Source organism: Arachis duranensis, chromosome 5 (assembly GCF_000817695.3).
Source record: "Arachis duranensis cultivar V14167 chromosome 5, aradu.V14167.gnm2.J7QH, whole genome shotgun sequence".
Classification (NCBI taxonomy): domain Eukaryota; kingdom Viridiplantae; phylum Streptophyta; class Magnoliopsida; order Fabales; family Fabaceae; genus Arachis; species Arachis duranensis.
In genome coordinates, this window is record NC_029776.3 from 18,606,076 (window position 1) to 18,611,823 (window position 5,748).

General features: G+C 28.5%; 1 pseudogene; it reads left to right on the forward strand.

Annotated features, from left to right (window-relative positions):
- The first annotated feature begins 1,082 nt into the window (after positions 1-1,082).
- LOC107488523 (histone H2AX-like) lies at positions 1,083-1,634 on the forward strand (annotated as a pseudogene).
- The last annotated feature ends 4,114 nt before the right edge of the window (positions 1,635-5,748 follow it).

Here is a 5,748-nt window from a genome sequence, read left to right on the forward strand (position 1 = left end):
AAAGGTGAGTGTCACTAACGTTGGCATTGTTCCTTTCTTCCACGTTAGAGTTCATGTTAACTAAGTTAACGTGACTTTTAACGTGGCTCATTGCCAATTCTTGGAACGTTAGTGGTGTTCACGTTTACCACTAACGTTGGAGCTTTCTTTTGTCTCCACGTTAACTACCATGTTAACTTAGTTAACGTGGCAATTAACGTGGGCTTATGATGGCTTCTCGGGCGTTATTGGTGATCACTTTTCTCCTTAACGTTGCAAGCTATTTACCATTTCACGTTAGTGGTCACGTTAACTAGATTAACGTGAGTACTAACGTGGTTCTTTCTTGCTCCTTTTGTCCTGAAATCAAGCAAATAAAGTGCATCAAAACTCTAGCCAAAGTCATGAGATTATGCATCATCAATTTATCATTCAATTCTAGCAAAATCCTCATGAAATCATGTGAAATTCACAATAGTTGCTTGAATCAAGGTGTAAGTGTATTTTCATCCAAAACTTGCCTTATTCTAAGAAAATGCATGAAACTACCTTAAAACAGTAAAGAAAAGGTCAGTGAAACTGGCCTAGATGCCCTGGCATCAGGGAACACAGGGAATGGGGATGGGGACAATTATCCCCCACGGCGGAAATCGGGGCGAGGATGGGGATTAATTCTGGGAGCGGGGACGGGGAACAGGGAGGNNNNATTAAAAAAATAAATAACTCATGAAATTTTTATTTTTATTTTTATTTTTTATTTATTAATAATTTATTATTTACAATTTTTTTATCTCAAATTTATGATTTAAAAAATATAAAAAATAATTTTTATTCGTTCCAAGTTCGAGTTAATACTCAATGAATTTTTATTTTTGTTTTAGTTTTGTTGCTATTTTAAAATGATCATTTAAATCTTTAGTTTTCCACTTTGGCGCTCGAAAGCGAAAAACCGCAATACCAAAAGGTTGAAAAATCGCATCTGCATTGTCACGCTAGCGATCCGAGACAAACCCGTCTCATCCAATCGCGAGCGACAGTCTCTCGCCCTCATATATAAACCAAAAGCCAATCGACCACTCTACACAAAATTCAAATCCCAAATTCGCATCCCTCATCAAAATCCCGCGCCATGGGTTCTTCCAAAGTAGCAGCAACAACCACGAAGGGCGGTAGAGACAAACCCAAATCCTCAAAGTCCATTTCCAGGTCCTCCAAGGCCGGCCTCCAATTTCCCATCGGCTGTGTCGCTCGCTACCTCAAGGTTGGCCGTTATGCCCAGCGGGTTGAATCTGGGTCACCCGTTTACCTATCTGCGGTACTCGAATATCTCGCCACCGAGGTTCATCCTTTACTTCCCTTATTCTAATTTTCTCAACCTTCATATTTGTTACTTTTGGTTCTTATGGCTTTGGTTGGTTTAGGTTCTGGAGCTTGCCGACATGCTACGAGGGACAACAAGAAGACTAGGATTATTCAGAGACACACTTAGCTTGCGGTGAGGAACGATGAGGAATTGAGCAAGTTCATGGGATCCGTGACCATTGCGAGTGGTGGAGTTCTGCATGCCGAATATTCACCAGAATTTATTGCCTAAAAAGTTTGCTAGTGGAAAGGACAAAGCCGAGATTATTGGATCTGCTAGTGAAGAGTTTTAGGTGCATAAGACCATCTCCAATAGGGAACTCATCTCAATCCCTATTTATGGTCCACCTGTCATAAAAAGTAACTCCACATCAGCTTTTGCGTCATAAATAGTAAATAGGAACTCAAAACATCTCTCTCTTTTCCATTAAAAAGAACTAACTTTAGTATCTGTGGTCCTACTTAATTAATTAATTAAAATACTTAAAATTAATGTAATTAATTTTTTTAATATTATTATTTAAATTTATAAATTTAAAAATAATTCACTGTTAAAAGATATTAATATTAAATAAATTCATATATAACAATAATACGCAGTATAAAATTCGAGATAGAAGTAAACTTAGAAGAAGATAAAGAGTAGAAGAAAGTGTGAGAATAGAAGTGTCTGTAAGTGGGCTCAGGATTCGGTGGTCCCAGAACGTTTGGACCATTAAATGATCTCATAATAAACATGTTTTTTAAGTTTTTTTAATAACTGCTAAATAGTTATTTTTTAATTTTAATTACAAATTAACCTCAAATATTTTATTTAATTATAAAAATGATTTTTTATTTTATAAATAATTATTTTATCACAAATCTATCATGTTTATGAACAATCAAGAACAAAAACAATAACAAATTAGATCTTCCATTGATCCTAATAAAATTTTTTACTATTCCAATTGATTAAAAGATTAAATTTGATCCATGACAGCGTGAGGAATAATAAAATCGTGTTTCCTTGAAAACCAATCGATTGGATTACAGTTTACCACTAAACAATCGATTGAAAATTGCAAGAAAGCATGGTTTTCGCATAAAATCAATCGATTGATCATATTAACCAATCAATTAAACGATGAATTAAATGTGAATTTTTTATAATTTAATCGATTGTTTAGAATTTCCAATCGATTGAATGCTTCAAAACAACCTGAGGTCTCACAATTCAATCGATTGCTTTTGTTACTCAATCGATTGAATTCACCAAAACAATATGGATTTGCCAAATTTAATCGATTGAAGTGTGCTACCCAATCGATTGAAATGTGTACTACGCCTATTTCAATCTTGTTATCGTTTTTAGAAATTATCTTGTTATTCATCTATCTTATCTTTAAAATTCTATCTTCAATTTTTGCGGTTTTATTTTGATTTAGATACTCTAATCTTATCTTTTTCTTAATATTAACATTATAAATTGGTGAATAATCCATCACCAATTATTCAATCACGCCATTGAAATCGTGTATCATTTTCTTTAATTATAAAAAATTTCATTATTTTTCTTTGAAATATCCATCTACTCAATATCCAATTTTTTTTTATTTTTTATCCGTCTATTTAACATCCACTATTTTTTCATCGTTAATCACCGTTGCAACAATCAGCAAAGGTCCAATCAATTTTTCATTGTAGTGTTCAGAAAATAAACTATCATTTTGATTACAAAATCGAGGTCAGAGAATAGAATTTCAAATTTTGCAATTATTCGTTTTGATACTTTATTCATGAAATTGATTGTGTAATAAAAAATATTTTTTATTTTTTATTAATTCACAGACATTGAGAAATACTAAAAAATAAATAGATGTTATTATTTTTTATTATTAATTAGCTAGCAATTAGGGACGGACCGAGAGGGCACGAGTAGTGGCCTGGACCCCCCAAAATTTTAAGAAACTATACTTATATATAAAATTTGTGTTTAAAAAATAAAAATATTATGTAATTTAATAGTTTTATATGTATTATTTTTTACTATACAATAGATCTATGTCTTAATTGTTTAATTCACTAATATTTTTTACCTAACTAATTATATCATATCCGTAAGTCTTTGTACCTTTCAAATTAGTTTTTATATATTAATTTCTATATTTATTTTTTAAAAAAATCATTTGTTTTTTTATATTAATATATTTAATATTCATATTTTTATATTAATAATAAATTAAGTAGTTATGTGTTGGTAATTACATCATGTACTGTAGATATTATTTTCTTGTAAAAAATATTAATTCTTCTTCTAAATTTACGTTGGAAAAAGAAAAATTTTATAAAGATATCGTATATCTTGTATTTTATAAGGGTACTGTGTCTTTCAAATAATTAATAATTTATAATTTATTTTCAATTTTTTTTAAACTTTTGAAAGAATGAATTTTAATTAATAAGATATGGGATATAAAAACTAATTTAAAAGGTACAAAGACTTATGGGTATAATATAATTAGTTAGGTAAAAAATATTAGTAAATTAAACAATTAAGACATAAATCTATTATATAGTAAAAAATAATACATATAAAACTATTAAATTATATAATATTTTTTATTTTTTAAACACAAATTTTATATATAAGTATAGTTTCTTAAAATTTTGGGGGGTCCAGGCCACTACTCGCCCCCTCTCGATCCGTCCCTAATTGCTAGCTAATTAATAATAAAAAAATAATAACATTTAGTTACTTTTTAGTATTTCTCAATATTTGTGAATTAATAAAAAATAAAAAAATATTTTTGCATTACACAATCAATTTCACGAATAAAGTATCGAAACGAATAATTGTAAAATTAGAGATTCTATTCTCTGACCTCGATTTTGTAATCAAAACGATGATTTATTTTTTGAACACTACAATGAAAAAATTGATTGGACCTTTGCTAATTGCTGCAATGGTGATTAATGATGAAAAAATAGTGGATGTTACATAGACGGATAAAAAATTAAAAAAAAATTGGATATTGAGTAGATGGATATTTCAAAGAAAAACAATGAAAATTTTTATAATCAAAGAAAATGATACACAATTTTAATGGTGGGATTGAATAATTGGTGATGGATTATTCACCAATTTATAATGTTAATATTAAGAAAAAGATAAGATTAGAGTATCTAAATCAAAATAAAACCACAAAAATTGAAGATAAAATTTTAAAGATAAGATATATGAATAACAAGATAATTTCTAAAAATGATAACAAGATTGAAATAGGCGTAGTACACATTTCAATCGATTGGGTAGCACATTTCAATCGATTGAATTTGGCAAATCCATATTGTTTTGGTGAATTCAATCGATTGAGTAACAAAAACAATCGATTGAATTGTGAGACCTTAGGTTGTTTTGAAGCATTTAATCGATTGGAAATTCTAAACAATCGATTGAATTATAAAAAAATCACATTTAATTCATCATTCAATCGATTGGTTAATATGACCAATCGATTGATTTATGCGAAAACTATGCTTTCTTACAATTTTCAATCGATTATTTAGTGGTAAACTGTAATTCAATCGATTGAGTTATAATTCAATCGATTGGTTTGATAGTTCAATCGATTGGTTTTCAAGAAAACACGATTTTATGATTCCTCACAAACGTCACAGATCAAATTTTATCTTTTAATGGATTGGAATAGCCAAAAAAATTATTAGGATCAATGGAAGATCTAATTCGTTATTGTTTTTGTTCTTGATTGTTAATAAACATGATAGACTTATGATAAAATAATTATTTATAAAATAAAAAATTGTTTTTATAATTAAATAAAGGTGAAAACTCAAGTGCAGTCAACTTTACGTGAAGTTGATAATTGAGAATCGTTAGATGATTGGACTGATTTGACTAAATTTTCATCTAACGATTATCAGATATCAACTTCACGTAAAATCGACTTCACCTGAATTTTCACCTTAAATAAAATATATGGGGTTAATTTGCAATTAAAATTACAAAAGGACTATTTAGCAGTTATTAAAAAAACTTAAAAAACATGTTTTGTTATGAGACCATTTAATGGTCCAAACGTTTTGGGACCACCAAATCTTGAGCCATGTAAGTGGTATATATAGAATAATAAAATATTAATTTATTAATAATAACGGTAACATAGTAACGGCTAGTTTCCAACGGCTAATTTTGCAACGACTAGTTTTACAACTGCTAATTTTAATAATGTCGTTAGCATTTTAAATTTTAAAAATAAAAATAACCAACCCAACCAAAAATTATTTTGTAAGATGTAAAAATTAAATTTATTTTTTAATGTAAGTAAATTTAATTAATTATAATTTAATATAATAATATAAATAATATTCAATATTAATTATGATATCAATAATTAATATAAATTA